Source organism: Haemaphysalis longicornis, unplaced genomic scaffold, assembly GCF_048455015.1.
Source record: "Haemaphysalis longicornis isolate Haplotype H1 unplaced genomic scaffold, Haemaphysalis longicornis Haplotype H1 scaffold_8, whole genome shotgun sequence".
Lineage (NCBI taxonomy): Eukaryota > Metazoa > Arthropoda > Arachnida > Ixodida > Ixodidae > Haemaphysalis > Haemaphysalis longicornis.
Window position 1 is genome coordinate 127026916 of NW_027526445.1, and position 18196 is coordinate 127045111.

The following is an 18196-nucleotide window of genomic DNA, read 5'->3' on the forward strand; positions in this document are numbered from 1 at the left end:
GTGAGAAAGCCATACAGGGCTAAGAATGTTGTAAGAAATGCCTCTTGTGAGGCAGCTCATACATAATGTTTAAAAAAAGCGTGTCACATTATTTTGCAGTAAGCTCTTTAAACGTTTTACACCCCTCCTACCGCCCTGCTTTTATTGTTAATAAAGGCACTTTGCATATGTAGACACAGGAAAATGAAGCAGAAAGACATAGATATTTTTTTCAGCTGCACAGTGTCGCAGGCTATGCACCTGACGCAATGCTGTTTGTTCATCACGGTTTGCACTGTGCTTTGAAACAGTTTGTTACCAAGGTCCAAAGATTCACTTGGCTATTTCATGTCAGGAATGATACAAAGGGATCATCTGTGGAAGCAATGCCCATCTTATTCTTGTCCTTTTGTTATTTATGAGAGCTGCTGCAGCCAAGCATTCTATGGTATATTTATGAACTAGAAAATACATGGAAAAGGCAGTCTCTAAGCTGGAGGGAAACTATCGAGTAGCATATCCATTTAGTTTAAATAGTGGCGTGTTGCCCAACTGCTGGGCAACCGCATTAAGTTTATGCCGTGCTTGTGATTTGCTCAAGTATGTGAACTAGTCTTAGGCATTTACGTGTTGATAAAAGAATTCCGTGCTATCTTCATTCATTCACTGCAACTCGTTTGTGCTCATGGGGAGCATTCGGAATATGACCCTTAGCATGATAAAAATCAGAATACGCTTTACTCAGTTGGACTCAAGATATACCTGATCAGGACACGTCTACTCCTGAATGCTTAGATACCTGATCACATAAAAATTGGCCAACTTAACAAGCTGCAGGAAAAGAAGCAGCCCCATTCCTTCACCATAAAATAAAAAGAAGACAAGAAGAAACTATTTTACATTTGCAAAAGGTCCAGGCGAGGCTGTTGTTTCTTACGCTTTCAAGAATACATTAATACTGTTGTTGTTTTACAATATAAAGTGAATTTTCCTTACAGTACTTCCTCGACTTCAGTTGTTTTCCTTTCTGGGTGACCTATGAGACCAAAGGTGCAATGTAATTAACAGTATGGTCATGTTGGTTGTAAACATGATAGAAAAGGAGCACAAAAATAGGCATGGCAAAACTCAGGACTTTTGTTGTGTTGTTTTTCATTTATAGTTAATTTTGTTTTGTCCTATGGCACAATGCAATTCTCGAAACCAGCTTTCCTCAGAAACCTATTGAGCCCAATTTTTCATACTAGGCAACATTACATGCAATGGCTGCACAACACTTTCTGCCTGAATATAAATGTGGCAAAAAAATGTCTTAGTTATTTTGAAGCAGGCAGTTTTCATTGCCAGTCAGACAAAATGGGGCCAGATGCCATCTGTGCAAAACCGCATGTGACCGCACCATGGGAGGAGGAGGACAAACATTTTATTGAGCCTTTAAAGGCCCCTTAGGGGACGTGGTGACCGGCGTATCGGTGTCCGCAGCAGCCCTCGCCGTGACCACCCGCTGGGTAGACAGGTCGGACCTGCCCAGTGCCTCAGCCCTGTGCCCACCGTCTGCTAAGAGAGGATAGGGGTTGTGGGGACAGTTCCAAAGAAGATGGTCCAGTGTTTCCACTGCTCCACAGGCCGTGCAGTTGGTGGAGGGGTAGACGGAAGGATAAATACGGTGCAGGTGGTAGCGACATGGGAGGGTATGGGTTTGCACCAGTCGCCATAGCCGTTCTTCCCTGTTAGATAAATCCGGGTGTGCGGGGGGGAGCTGGCGGCGTGAGAGGCGGTAATGTGCCGTAATGTCTTGGAAGGTCAAGAGACTGTCCCAAGCTGATAGGGCTCCGTGAAAGGGTTCGAGGCTAGGGCCTGCTTGGACGGTGAGCTCTCGAGCGGCCCTATGTGCTGCCTCGTTTCCCCCCACGCCCATGTGGGCCGGAGTCCAGATCAGCTTTATTTGTATGGTAGGAGGATTTTTGAGGAGAATTTTGAGCACCAGGGGCGAGATCATGCCTCTGGCGTAATTTCGAATGGCCGTTTTCGAATCCGAGATGATAGTGATAGGGGGCGGCCTATGTGTAAGGGCTAGCGCGATAGGTGACCGGTAAAAGGTGCAAAGGCTCATGGGTACGTTGTCTGCTCCAGCCACTTCCGGTTCGAGATCTCGCCTGGCCTCCCGTACGCCGGCGGCTTTCACGCGCGTGTGTGCGTGTTGTTTATTTGTCACAGAGTGCTAACCTTTCAGAGAAGCCCCTAGTAGAATTCATTGTTGTTACACATTGAATGTGCGATGCATGAGCGGTTTTTTTTTTCAGTGCAAACAGATAAACAACAAGCACAAGCGCACGTGAAAGCCGTCGGCATATGGGAGGCCAGGAGAGCTCTCGAACCGGAAGTAACAGAACTCCGCGGTAGCAGACAATGCACCCATGAGCATTTGCGCTTTTTACCGGGCACCTATTGCCGCCTCTTCCGTCTCAGCGGGTCAGTTGGTGCGGTCTGTTAGGGATTTAAGAGGAGTGTTGGAATGGTTGATTACTACTGCGACAGTGTATGCATCCTGCCATCGATAGCAAGCTGCGTCCATGTAAACCGTAGTGGGGTGGACGGGGTATTTCTCTGTAAGTGCTTGTGCTCGTAGTTCCCTATGCTGCTTGTTGAAAACAGGGTGATATTGCGCAGTAAAGGGTGGATAGTGAGGGAGCCATGAATGTCGGCTGGTACCGGGAGCCTGTCATCACAGAGGATAGGGGCTTTAAGGTTAAGAGTAACAAGGAGAGTGTGACCGGTGGGGGTGGATGAGAGCCTATTTAGCTGACCGATAAGGTGGGCTTCAATGAGTTCCTCCGCAGTATTGTAAATGCCGAGTTTCTCGAGTCTGGCAGTGGTAGTGCTCTGAGGGATTTGTAGCGCCGTTTTTTAGGTCTTTCGAATGAGGCAGTTGACTTTAGAGAGTTCGGTACGCGAGGGCAAGAGATACGGGAGGGAGTAAGTGAGAAGGCTGAGCCCAAATGCCTGTATCAGCCGGATACGCTCCGTTTCTTTGAGCCCCTTGTTGCGGGCAGCAATCCTGCGGATGAGGGCGATCGTCTGATTCACCTGAGAATTCAGCTGTGCTAGGTACTTAATGTTTGCAAAATTGCGCTGTATGCAGAGCCCAAGTATTTTCAGGACCTTCCACTTGGCGAACATCCCTACCATCAATGCGGACCTCAATGGTGGGTGTCTGGGCTGGGTTGCCGGTTGATTTGGCGGGAGGATTAAAAGCTCAGATTTTTCAGGTGAGCATCCAAGCCCAACTTGCGCGGCGGCGGTAACTAAGTCAGCTCCCTGTTAGAGAACCCCCTCGATTTGAAAGTCGCTGCCTCTGGTGGTCCACAGCGTAATATTATCGGCGTATATGCTGTGGAGTAAGCGAGGGATTGCGGCGAGCTTACTGGGAAGGTGGATTAGGGCAATGTTAAATAGGAGTGGGGATAATACTGCACCTTGAGGCGTGCCAATGGTTGGGAAATGGATAGTGTCGGATTGTAGGTCACCGAGCTGAATAACAGCCGTGCGGTTCGAAAGGAAGTTACGGATATAGTTGTATGTGCGGCGACCCGGAGTGAAAGTGGCAACGTTACACAAAATAGCCTGGTGTGATACGCGATCAAAGCTTTCTAAAGATCAAGTGCCAAAATGGCTCAATTATCTACCTTTGAAGGGGCAGCGATAATTCCGTGTTTTAATTGCAGGAGTACATCTTCGGTTTCCGCACCATGGGAAGTGTTGTCCAGTTTTTTGCAAATCGCTTGTTAGCCCTACGGGAACCGCAGCACGTGTAGTGACTGCCATAATCTTTGTCTCAGCCCTATAAATTGACGTGAACCTTTTTCCTCCTTACTTAAAACAGATTTCCTTTTTTGTTGTTTGATCCTGTTTACAGCAAGCCCTTTTTTGTAGAGAAAAGGAACTGCCACCTGAAGAAAACCACCTCTGCTTCAAAAATGCACTGATCAAGATTAGTATCATACTACAATGAGAACATATAAATGTTAAAATGTAAAAAATTAGCCATATACACAAATAACTAATGAAGTGTGCCGCTGCACAAATTGGTTTTCAATACATAAACAAAGGAGTGCTTCAAAGAGAAAGGTCAAGAAAAAGGGCAGGGGTGTTTTCTGGTCTGTTTCACTACAACCTAAAATGATGCTTTGGCTGTCGGTAAGATTAAGTACACTATTTATATGGTACTAGGAAGTGTCCAAGCAGCATTTCTGACTCGCCCCGTCTTTCTACGAGCATTACTGACAGTTTCTCTCTTGTTGATCGAAGAAAGGAGTGAAATGCGCTGAAAGCATCAAATCTGCATTCGCACCGTTCAGTTGCATGGTCTGGCTCATTAACAAGGAACCACACGACAAACAGACGTGCTCACACGTCAGCTCAGAGTTGCGTATCGAGAAATTCTGGGCGAGCTAGAGAAGCTTGCCAGGTCTTGCACTTAAACATCAGTAAAGCATGCATTATGCGACAAACCAACGACGACAGAAATAGCTACCTTCATACTGGGCAAGTGTTCGAACCACTGTGGCGTGTTAACGCCGCGATCAGAAAGTTGCCACGCCAGTTTGACAGCCCTGGCGCGAATCGTGTGTGTCAGTTCGGCCCACAATTGAAGACTTCCGCGTTATTACTGTGATTTGTGGCAGCCAGATTGGTGTGATCGACCCATGGATGGGCCATTCGATCGGTCAGAAGCAGTGACAAGCAGCCATTTTGACCCTCCGAATGCTTGAAAGTACGTGTAAACATATAAAAAAGTGTTTCTGACTGCAGCTAGATAATGCTATATCGGTGGTGGGTATAGCACTTCATAGGTTGTATTCACTGGTGTGGCCCACAAGTGGGCGACCCTGTGTGTGCGCCGCCATGTATGTGCCGCAGCGTCTGTGATACGTCGGACTCCATGAGATTGCGGTAATGGACCTTTTTCTATTAGCAATCTGCACATGCGCGGGCTAGTAATCCGCCATTCTGGACAGTCGTCTCGGGCAAAACAAACAAAAGGGTGCCCCCTCCACTTGTTGCTGGGGTAGCAGCTATGCTTTCTAGTGATGCACGTTTTTATTTCTTCTTTTTCGACAGCATGTGGTGAGTTGTGCGTGCACACAAAGGATTTCAAAGGAAAGGGGTGAAGACTTGAGGTTGACCACGGTACGAGCACATGGCTACCAGCACATGGCTACCAGAGCACATGGCTTCTCTTAATACTAAGGCCGACAATCGGGCTGAAGTGGTGCAGACGATATGCACCGAGGTTTTCTTTTTTCTGCGAGGTGTGGGCACAATGCGCAGGCACAGACGTGGTGGTTTCCAGTGTTGTCGGGTGAAGAAATCTCCCTCTGAAATTTTCAGTGAATACCATCTATTGGGTTGCAGTCCAGTATTTCTGAAAGGTTCACTGCTATTATGACAAATTTTTTAGAGCAGTCATGGTCGCTAAGATGGTAGTCATGAGAAGCTGAATCACTGTTCCAGAGGAGGCTGGAACAACCGCGCTATTGCTCCGCTTGTTCCCAGGCTTGGGTTGCGACATCAGTGTCCTGACAGCACCACACCTAGCTTGCTCATCCCAGAGCTTGCAGTCTCCTCCTGATGCATTTTTCTTGCTCTTTGCTCCGCCTCCTTTCCATCTTGAGGTTCGTGCTTAAATACTCTCATCATGTCTTTGCAGCACCTGCTGACTGGGCTCTAGCCTGTGCCTGCTGAAGAGAAGTTTGCTGTGAGACGAGGGTCTTGACGAGCACGTAACTCCTGTTGTTAAAGTGAAGCTTTCAGGACCTCACTGATTGCATTCAATGTGGCTACATAATGCACTGCAGGAAAGCTAACTTTACACAGTGAGTTTCACAAAGCGATGAGGATGATAAGCGAAAGCATATGCACCTCAAGAAAAAACGCTTTCCATGGTCATAATGGAACCAGTGTCCCTTGCATTATGAAACCATTGTCTGTCAGACTGCGCCCTTCTGATACGGTCGAAGCAGTTTAGATTTTGGACTTTTACTCAAGTCGCAAGAGAGAGAGTGAGAATAAACTTTAATTAAATGCGCAAAATGCTTCAGAGAGGTGTCCTCATTCCTGGATGCCTTGAGCTCAAGCCGCGTTGACAGTCCTTTTGATCAGGCACAGCTGACCTTCGAGGCTGGAGCTGGCCAGAAAGCTTCGAGTTAGAAAGGAACATCAGTTTTTGATCAAAAACTTTATTTTTACAGTTATGATGATAAGAATCTGGGGATGCATGTGGTTTTTCATTGAAACTGTAGATATGAAATTTGTTTCTGTGTAATACGACTCTATTCACATTTATTTGGATTTTTATGTTTGATTTTACGACAACCTTTATAAAAAAATTGCTGGAGGGGCGCAGCTGAACAAGGTACCGGTGAACTGTGCACAAATCAAGGACTGACTGCCATAAGACTAACATTATCATTATATATGGTCTGTAGCAGAAATTACAGCCATGTGAAGTTTGGGCCTGGAAAATGGGAACCAGGAAAACTGGTGTTGCCGTCCAGGCCCAAACTTCAAACAGCTGTCACTTCTGCTACAGACCATATATAATGATAATGTTAGTCTTATGGCAGTCAGTCCTTGATTTGTGCACAGTTCACCGGTACCTTGTTCAGCTGCGCCCCTCCAGCAGTTTTTTTATAAAGGCTGTCAAAAAATCAAACATAAAAGCCAAATAAAGTTGAATGTAGTTGTTTTACACAGAAACAAACTTCATATCTACAATTTCAATGAAAAACCACATGCATCACCCAATTTTTATCGTCCTAACTGTAAAAACCATGTTTTTTTTTGTTTAAGACCAGGGTGCCCACTTAGAAAAAAAGAATTTGAGTTTTTTGGTAGACAGCCCGGTAAAAGACCTCCCAAAAGCAAAGATTGTGGTGTGTTTCCACCATACTACTCTAGGGTGCTGGTGGCAACTGCCCTGGATGAACTGCTTTTAAACTTTATTTCAGGAAATGAGTGAAGATCAATCCCCTTTTACGGTGGGGTGCTACATGAATGGTTCATTTTTAGCCACTAGATTCAAATGTCATGTCTTCATCCTCTCTCTAAGGGGTTTTGGCACCTCCCCTTAAGGGTGATTGACCTTCACTTGTGACAGCCACGCAGCACTTTTTTCATTTGTAACATCATGGCAATTCGCAGTCCCACTTCCAGTTTGTTTCCTCCTACTGTGTACTGTGGAGTACAGGCTACTGGGTGGTAGTAGTGTCGCCAGCAAGCAGTCCTCTAGCTCCCACGTTGCTGTTCATCTATACCATCCAGCCACACGCCTGGTTGATAAGAAAGTACAGTGGCTACTAAGACTCCCAACCCTTAATTTTGTCCATTTGCCGTATTCTTCGTCTCTGTTCAGCTGCGTGGGAAGGTTCAGCCGCAGCTGCTGTGCTCTTCCATTGCTCAGTCTCCTATCCAGAGAGTTCCTCTCCACAGTTATGTGCAAATCTGTGGTTGTCAGTTTCATCATTGCTCTCTGTTACTTGTTCTGTCATGTGTTCATTAGTTGCTGTAATTGCAAGGAAAAAAAACGTGCACGCTTTTTGTCTTGCGACAATAATGGCTTTTTTTTTAACGTTTATTGAAATGTAAAAAAAACACCCGGGGGCCTCTTGCTAGTGCATCAGGCCCCCTTAGAAGTAGCGATTAGTTAAAGTTCACGACGGGTATGGGTGGGAAATAGCAAGGGAAAAATAGTGGGTCGGTATATGAAATGCAGGAGTGTGTCCCACACTGCCTCCGCTAAATTAGGTGGGTAGGAGGGACGCAAGAGATCATTTAAGGAATTTGGTTGTAAGTTAGTGGGAAGGGTGTCTAGGAGAAATTGTCTTTCAGTTTAACTCAGTTTTCTTGCGAGGGATTCCTTGCTTGATTGTCATCTGAGCTTGGACGTTGCCTGTTTGAGCTATCACTTACTTGCATGCTGTTTGGACTTTTGATTGCAGTGGCTTTGAAACTTTGCCACTTGGTTTTGCTCGACGAAAGCTTCGCGTTCAAACTGTCGTCGTCATTAGAATGTGAGGTGCACCATTTTTGTCTAATTTTGCATCTCTATGCACCGCTATCCAGATTCAAACTACTTCGACCATGTTGCAATGGTGTCACGGAATAGATGTTGGTTTCACACCGCGAGGGTCCTGATTTGTTTCTGACTACAGGAAGCGTTTTTTTTCTGCACTTCTTTACCCACGATCATTATCATTGTCAGAGAAAGTTGGCTTTTCTGCAATGCCTTTTTGGCATGGCATATTCCACTGGTGAGACATAGAAAGTTTTGCTTTAAAATCAGGGTCTTCAAGCACTTTTGGTCCAGTGAGTAGCAATCTGCACGTATTTGTAACCATACAATACTGAGTCAGCACCCTTCGATCCTTCCTGTCTTGTGCCAGCAGTCTCGTCATCCAACACATGAAAGTGCCCTCGACTTTTGCCCGCACTTTTCACTTATGCCTGACCCAATAACTTTTGTTGATTTCCAGTGTTGCGCATGTCACATTTTCATTCAGGGTCACCTTGGGGCAGATAAGCGCCTGCTTGTATTTTTATCAAGTGGTTTTAGCCATGGAGCATGCTTTACACTCTTGTGTGAGCAGCATTATGGTGCCTTGTTGCTTGTCCACTAAGTTATGTGATGCCATGTCAATAAACATTCTTCAGTGTTTGTGATGACTTTGGTGTTTTCTCGGCTTCACTTTCTAATAGTGAGAGTTGCTATCCATCAAGAAGCATACACTTACAAATGCTAGGTATTCTTATTTTTTTCTTAGGAAGACATTTACAAAGTTTCGTTGGCAACACAGCATAACATCAAAACAAATAAAACCAACTAAAATGGCAAATGTGGCATATTTTTAAAAATAATAAACTGTGGTAAAACGACACAGCACGAGAGAGAGAGCACGAAAAGTGACAGCACTGCGTGTTTGTACCATTCTGTTTTCGTGCTAAATATTTTCAAATAAATAAATATGCAAGGAATGCAGTTGAAGTAGGGTAACTTTTTATTTGAGCTTGTCTCTTGGACATACAATTACATTTCTTGAATCGATTGCTGGATGCAATTTTCGATATTGGGCAAGCACTGGATTCTCGAATGGACACAACAGACGTTTGTTCAATTCTTATTTGCAATTGCATTGTGCAGTTTAACCCGTACAAAACATTTCGCCAAAGTCCAAAGCATTGGTTTAGGTAGAACAAAAAAAATGCCTGTGTGCCAAGATTTCGAAGCATGTCAAAGATTTATAGGTGGCCTGACTTAACCTATAGCCCTACACTGCAGTTACCCTTCATAGCTGGCCCAAGTTATGCTGAGCTTTTCCTCGTGAAACCTAAAAAGTTGAATTTTGATGTTTACAGCTACGCTGTGCAATGTATAAGCCTAGCATAATTTACTCTTCAGTATTTTTACTCTATCCAGGTTTTATGTTTATTACACCACAATAAAAGTTTGCAGCCAGTGTTGAATTGACGAGCGTCAACCAATTCAGGTTGAAAGCACAAAATGCTCTAACAGAAATCGCAGTCTTCACATGTGATCAAATACGTAGTTCTTTAACACTAAACAAGGCTACTGCAGAATGCTAGGAGCGTAAAATATACTCGATGAGGTGCAGTTGGCCAGTGTGTAATTTAAGCAGCATTGTTTTAAGACAAACGGAAATTGGTAAAACACCCATGATCTTCTAACAGCAGCTATCATCGTGACTGGCCAATTCACCTGAGTGGGGATGTTACGGCTATGTGCTGGCCTAATGAATTGCCAAGAAATTTAAAACTCATTGTATGTCGGGTTGCTTGTACCTGTGGACTTTTTTCAGTTTAAGGTCATAATGCGCTCCCTGGGTCCACCTTTAGTCAGCTAGACCCACTGAGCTATAGTGGTGTCAAGGATGTGGTGCTGGACTTGCACTAGGGATGTCCTGGGTTTGATTCCCATGTGGTTTGAATTCTCCCCAAAGTTTTGAACTCAATCCACTCTTTGCACTGCCGGCCGGTTTAGGAGCTGTTGTGCTAGTACAGCGGATAGTGGCTTCTTAGTCAATGGGCCACTTATTGCTTTCGCGTTGATAAGGTAGAGTTTTCAAGATTGTGTGTTACGGTCGGTTACACTTGCCACATTTAGGGTGCTTAAATCCGACCATGTGCAAATTGCAGGCCTGTGATAAATGGGTACAGGTGATTATCTAGATGCATAAAACTGCGCCTACTGTCAAGGCATGCCGTGAATTTGTTGGTGGAATGGACATTTACAAACATGTATTCGCATGATTTCCACTGCAGCATAAAAAATTGAGGTAGAAAAGGTGCATTGTAATAAAAGGTGCATAAAAGGTGCATTGTAATTTTGCAGCTCCCAAGTAGTACACTATATAAGACCAGCACTGCTTCCCCTCGTGGTGCTTTGGGCGGCTCACAGCAAAGTTCACTAAGCATCAGAATCAGCTAGTGCTTGATGTAGTTGCTACATCTATTCCCTTTCAAACGCAAGCTGCTGGACACCAGATTTCCCTACACTAATAACATTAGAATTGGGTTAGAAAAGTGAAATGAACTGGAAAGCTGTGGGTGAAAAGTATGATCAACATGACAATTCCAACAGGGACAAGACCACCCTGTTTTGGGAGCTTTCCCCAAAAGACCAAGGCACTTGGCAACGAAAGGAGCCCCAGCTGAAAACAGAGCAAGGCCTCGTGGCTTGTGGAGGGTGCTTCTCGTGGTAGAATATAGCTGCCTGTCATCATGCGATTTCGACTGCCCAGGAGTCTTCACCACCACTGTGGTGACATTGAAGGAAGGTGACAGGGAAGTGTCCGCAAAGTCGCACATCAAGGCTACTATTCCTGTTGACACTGGACAGATAAGAGCCAAAATTACAACTAAACTAGTTTTCTGCACAAGAAAGAGCTCACTTTCTTGTTTTGCCAAAGCTAATAACATACCCTTAAATAATCCATGCATGACATATGTTCATCACAGATGGGTTTGGGTGCACCAAATTATTTGTTATACGGAACCTTTTTTCCCCGCTGCGAACTCGCAGGAAGCAGTTTTATTTCGTGTAAGGCATTTCTAAGAGCAACGCAATCACTTTGTTCTCTGTCTACTTTACTCATACTATCAATTCGTAAATTTATACCAGCAAATAGAAAACAAACAGAAAGAAGAACACAATTTAGCGCACGAGATATCCCCAGCTGTCCATTGCTTTGACACTCGCTGAAAGATTTGTAATGGTCAAGCTGGCATAGATCTGTAGATCGTTTGGTTTTGTTTTCACTGGCATTTCCAGTACACACGCTGCTGTCCTCATGGTTATCCACTGCTGTGTTAGTGTAAACACTCGCTTTAAATGTATGCAGAGAGAGAACGCAGCAGTGTATCTGAAGTATACCATCAATTATAAGCCAGGCAAGGGCGGGAACCCGTTAGGTCGTGACAAGTGGCCTGCGAACATCAGTTCCCACTAGAATGGCAGGATGAGTGTTGCACGCAGGGTAGGGGCACTGTGACTGCAGTCAGGAGATGCTGCAAGAGAAAAATGAAACGTGAAGAATCAAACAACGTTCACGCAACAGTAAATAATCTACGACGACTGAAAAGAAGGGCAAACGACAGAGAAGACCACACAAGCACTGCCCCTGCCCTGCGTTGTTATCGGGGTCGTTCCGCCTGCATTTGCATCAGTTATAGAACGCTGAGTGGTTCACTATTAAATATGAAAACACATAACGAAGTAACCATCCCTTGGCAGGCACTCCTGGCAAGCAAGAGTACTAGATGCAGGAAAGAGGTGCAAGAGGCCAAAGCAGCGTGTTACAACGCCCTCACGAACCACACGCGCACACGAAAACCTTGCCAACAGCGTTCTGTCACGCTCTAACTTCACGTATAGATCGCACAGCAAGTTCATTTTCGTTACAACATTAAGATAGGTTAGCACAAGGATAACAAGCGATGCTAATGACGCCACATTGAAGAAGAGACAAAGAAGCGCCACGGGCGAGACGGGTTTCCGCGCCGTGCAACAAACCGCCAACAGCTTGCGATCGCCGACAGACGCGAACAGAGCAGCATAAACAGCAACAATAATGCAAGACGGTGAGAACGCGCCGTTAACAATTTCGTAAACGTCGCTAATATAACTGCCGCAAGCAGAAAGGACGCTTTGCAGTAGGAGATATGCGAAGTGATTGCAAACCCGCCAAAAAACACTCACCTGGTCGGCCGATGGTGGACAGTTGAACGCCCACAGATAACTGCAAAGCTGTTGTGCCAGAAGACGCTGGAGCTGTTGAACGACGACTGACAGGGCGACAACCATCGCCAGTTTATGAATTATTGCGTTGATCGCATAAGTCGAACGCGACTACTTGGATCGCTACGGCACGTACGCCGTGTAGGCAGCACTCGGAAAAATGTAAACATACCGCGCGGGAACGCTGCGAGCAAACGTGACGTCACATCCGCCTAGCGATGCTCCTCACCCGCCCAAGAGGTTGGTTAATTCCTCTCCTGAAGGGCAGGTGAACAGAACTCCCGACTACAACTTACCAAGCAAGGTGCCGCCGCCTACGGGCAATCTTCTGAGAGGGCAGCCGTTGTGTTAACTAATGCCCCACAGATGGCGACACACACCCGCGTGGCAGCCCGTGGGGTGAATTTGGAGATTCGAAGCCGCGAAGCAAGACGGCGCTGGTATCGCGGTTCGCAAACTACGTGCCCTACGTATGTGCCGTCACGAAGGAGGTTGGTCGTCACACCAGGTTAACACGGCCCGGAGATTAAAATACAGATAGTGGATGCCCTTGAGTCCATTGGTATTGGAGGACGGTTGCATCAGTGGATAGCAAGCTATCTCCGCGGACGGATGGTTTTCATGTCCACACTTGATGGAGTGACAACCGATCACCCCGTCACGCGCGGCGTGCCACAAGGAGGAATCCTCAGCCCTACGCTATTTACCCTGGCTCTCATTGGAATCACTAAAATGCTCCCTAAAACAGTATCAGTATCTGCCTATGCGGATGATATTTGCATTTGGACATCAGGTGTAACGCGACTTCACGTGCAAGCACGGCTTCAGAAAGCAGTATCTGCCACTTCGACGTACATACGTCGCCAAGGACTTGAAATTTCAACGTCAAAAAGTGCAACATTGGCATTTACCCGAAAACCCATGATATGCTACCCGGTAAATATCGAAGGAGCTGTTATTCCATGTGTCACGCATCAGAAATTTCTCGGCGTGACAATTGATCGAGATCTTTCATGGTCAAAACATGTCTTGGCACTAAGAAGGAAATTGCAAAGTTTCACCCACGTCCTTCAACATATGGCAGGGTAATCATGGGGCCCATCGGTTTCATCGCTGTTGCCCCTTTACCAGGCGCTCTGTATTGGCTATTTGCAATACAGTGCCCCTATACTGTGTAACCTTCGGCGATCGTCATTACGCGTGCTTCAAAGTGCACAGGCACAAGCCCTACGAATCGGTTTGGGGTTGCCTCGATGCACATCAACACGTGGAACGATCGCGGAAGCGCGAGTCTGCCCAATTCAAGTCTACCTCGCGCAAGAACCTCTTCGTGTGCGCCTCCGACATGTGACAAGACATGAGTGCCATCCACTTTCGAGTGTTTTCAGGGACCGGCCGAATTCCAACTACTCCCGAAGTATTTCGGCGCAGCAACATTTGATTCCCTTCAGATTTGCAGTCGCCAAAATATCAGAAGTGCCTCTATGGGTTGTACCTGATCTACAGGTGCGGTTGTCGATTCCTGGAATCGGTAAAAAATCCCACATGGCGCCTTCGGTCCTAAGACAACTTTCACTATTTTACACCAGTGAAATGTACGGAGAGGCGTCGCATGTTTTTGTTGACGGCTCGGTGACGGCGTCTTCGTCGGCAGCGCAAGTGGTTATGCCTGGGAAGGACCTGACCAAACGTTTCAAGATTTCTTACAGGACGTCGTCTACCGCAGCAGAACTGGTCGGTTTACGCGAAGCGTTCCGCGCCATTTCTTGAGAAAGGCCACAGCAGTGGATTATTTTTTTGCGACTGCAAACCAGCGCTGCAGGTACTAAGGTACCCAATGAAGCGAGGCGCGTACGATCAGCTGACCACTGATGTCGCTATCCTGTTTAAAGAGTTGAATGAAAAGGGCCACGCGGTGGTGTTTCAGTGGATACCATGTCACGGTGGCATCGCTGGATATGAGTTGGCGGATGCAGAAGCACAGCAGGCACACTACAATGGAACTCTCCTGTCTATACCGATCACAAGGCAGGATGCTAACGCGATACTCTACGGAGCGCGTAAACAAGCTGCGGCCTTGCATTCGTCGGACCCGCAGAATCGACATGAACGCCTTCACAAGCTCGATCTAGAGCGGAAGTTCTGGGTCAGTCATGCTCCTCATCTCCGCCGAAGTCAAGAGACATTGCTACACAGGCTGCGCATTGGAATAGCATTGACTCGGAAGTATCTTCACACAGTCGGACGAGAAGACAGCCCGGACTGCCTTCTGTGCGGTTGTCCTGAGACTATCGAACATTTGCTTAGTGCTTGTCCAAAGTACTCCAGTGAGCGAATGAACCTTGAGACAGCTTTACTACGCTTGGACACTCGCCCTCTGTCCGAACAAAAGATTTCGGGCACGTGGGCTGACAACAGGAAGCAAAGCCTAGCCGTTAAAGCCCTGCTTACATTTCTTGGTGACTCCTCTTTGGATTCTCGCCTCTAGGCTGCGACAAAACTGAAAAGACTGCGAAATAATGTCTCAGCAGTTTCTTTTTTTTTTATGGATGATCGTCATGTGCTTAAAAGTGAACTCTAACCCGCCGCGGTGGCTCAGTGGCTAAGGCGTTGCGCTGCGGAGCACGAGGTCGCGGGTTCGATTCCCGGCCGCGGCGGCCGCTTTTCTGATGGAGGCGAAAAGCAAAAACGCCCGTGTGTACGAGATTTCGGCGCACGATAAAGATCCCCAGGTGGTCAAAATTAATCCGGAGCCTTCCACTACGGCGCGTCTCATCGCCTGCGTTGCGTCGGCGCGTTAAACCCCACAATCGAGAAAAGTGAACTGTAGTCATCTGATTCAGCGCCCCGTTGTACGTGAGGCGTTTATTGGTTTACTGCTTGTACATAGTTCAATTGTCGCTTTCATTGTCATTCCCCATACCTTCCATATTCATTCCTTTCTCTTTCTGTCCCCAGTACCCTCCCCCCAGAGGGAAGTAGCAGGCCCAAGATTAATTTCTCAGGCCGGCCTCTTCTTCTTTTCCAATAAACATTTACTCTCTCTCTCTCTCTCTCTCTGGAAGTGCGTAATCAATAAGAGGCCACAGACCACGTCCACATCGTGAACACAGCTACGATCGCTAGCGCAGGACCGGGTCATACGTACAGTTCAAACCACGGAGGTTCAAACGAACGGTTCCTTGCCATCGAACACTTCCTTGCCATCGAACACAAACGAACACTTGCCATCGACTACTAGTAATGTATTTTGGGATAAAGTCTATTGTCCCAGAAATCTCCTCCCGCAAGAATTATGAAAATCCGTTAACAATTAACGAAACTACGGGCGATGAGAAATCGCGCATAATCGTTCCCTCTCAACTCGACCGCGGACAACGCGACGAAAGCTGCGCGCTCTCTCCCGGAAAGGGGGGTGGCTCACGGCGTTCTCTTCGGCGGCCTTCGATATATCACATGCCGGGTAGTTTTCTCCTTTTCTCCGCAACGCGGAGGGGCCTATTTCCGGTCTGGTGGTCTGGTGCCACAAAAAAGCAGGCATGGGTGCCTGCTCGCAAGTGCGCGCTCGGGCTGGTAGGGCGTTTTTGAAGCAATAAACGTTTGTAGTCGAGTGGTCCCGTTGAAAGGGAAGTATTGAGCTCATCACTCAAACTCCGCGCGCACTCAAAACACAAAAGAAACGGCAAAACTGTGCCTACAGGTTCAGGCATAGAAGAGGTTCGTGCACAGTGATGACGACGACGGAAATGGGAGAATCTAGCCGCGAAGTTGATCAGTGACAGCCGATCGGGCAGCCATGGCCTATGTGACGTCCCTTAGGCCATGCCAGGGGTTGCATAATGAGGACAACTGAAGAGAGAGCGGTTGGTTTTTCCGCGTCTTTCACAACGATTTGCGCGCTCACCGCTTCACGTGCACGTGTAATATTTGGCTCAGGTATTCCTGGCAGTGTAATCTAAACGTCGCGCAGGTTTACTTGCACTGCTCAAAGAGTGTTGCAGGGTCCCTTTAAGGGGCCGAAAATGCTGGAAAGAGTGACTTAGTTTGGCCCAAAAAACAGTCGAAGCAGCTTCCTGCTTATTTACCATGTTTGCAACAGTTGATATCTATTTCAACATCGTTCTGCTCGCTTGCCATCGCCAGGAGAGTAGGCAGCGCTGTTGTTTCCCTTTCCCAGCGCGCGTTGCTTCGCCGTTGCTTAAAACCCGCCTCCGGCAATGGAGTTTTCCTTTCCCGGTGCGCGGTCTCCGACTTTCTGTGCGATTCTGTGTACCTCACGAAGATTTTTATACCTAACGCGCTCCTTGAAACACAGCTTTCGCCTTAAGAACGATTGCCGTCCAATGAGAGAGATGGAGAGAGGGAGTAAACATATTTATTGTTTTCTCAGAAAGAGTCTTTAGGATGGCCTGCTCATTCCAGGAGTCCATTAACACGGGCAGCGGCCGCGTCTCCTGCCCTCTCCATCAACTTGCGCTGGACGTCCAGGGAAGAGCTGGCCAAGCCGCTCTCCCAAAGCTCGTAAGTGTGGAAGGGATTGTGCGGGTCAAGTGGGCTTTGTGCACAGCCGCCGACCATATGAAAAATGGCAGCGTCTCAACTACGAGCATGATTGCGAGTATAGTGAACTAGAATACTTGGTATTCTGGTTGGTATTCTAGAATACTTTGTATTAGTATAGCGAACTAGAATGTTCTAGTTCACTATGATTGCGAGGGTGGGGGGCACGGGGACTTGAAATGACATGCAAGTTGCGCCCCGAGTGACATCCGATTTGCGCCCCGACCGTCATTCGATTCGAGCCGTGAGTTGCACCTTGAACTTCGCTCGATTTTCGCTTTATGGTGGTGTGCGCACGGATGGACGCGGACGGACATTGGGAGGTCCTAAGGTACTTCGCACCGTTACAGGCCAGCAGGGGCGTAGCCGGGGGGGGCCACACCAAGCCCGTGCGGCGCACTACAGGGGGATACAGGCTGGAGGCTATGTTGTGGTGCCTCCTTGGGTGTGGGTAAGTGTTAGCTTGCAGGGCGCGGAGCATTTTCTCGTGGCCATTGAGCTGGCGGCCGTTGTGTGTATGGTGAATTCGAATACTGTAGTTTCGTACGTCATTAGCACCTTTGAATGGCGGCGCCACCTGGGGAAATAAGAACGGAACGCGCTATGCCTGTTCAGAAAAGGGAGAAAGCCAAATTAGTGGCAGGCAAAAAAATCACTTTTTGTTCTGGGTGGCGCCGCTAGTGTCAAAGTGGTCATGACATCCAAGATGGCCACAGGCTCTGCCATAGGCAGAAATCGTTTTGGTTTGTTGTTCTAATAAGCAACCATACATGGCACTGCTGTTCTTCGTGCTAAACAAAATAGATCCCGAATGCAACTTCCCTGTAAAGTTTGAGAGCGACAGAAATCGTGAAAGGGAGAGTGGGCATGGCAGGGTGCTTCCTTTCACAGGGCTTTCTAACACGTAGTATTGGCCCACCACACCTTAACATCGCACGTAGAAAGCATAAGAACGCTGCCAAACGAGTGATAAACAGCTAAATTTGCTATCATCGTCAACTCTCCCACTACACGGCAACAGGAATGAGCAACAGAGTAACATGTAGGAGACAGACGAAAGCCATTCGAAAGCATTAGGGCCAATTGCAAAGCAAATTGTACCCACTACAAACCACACACCAGTGGTACCGGGCTAGGTGCTGAAGCCGAACTCTTGTCGATTGCGAGGCATGTTGGACGTATCTGGGCAAGTATCCTTAGTGTCCTGGCAATGGCAAAAGCACTAACCTGATTTTACTGCAGCAAGTCTTGACCCATCAGCATTTTAGAAATGAAGCCATGCAGCTTACAGTCCTCTATTTCAAATTCACGTAAGAACGTTCTTCCAGGTGTAGAAGATGGATG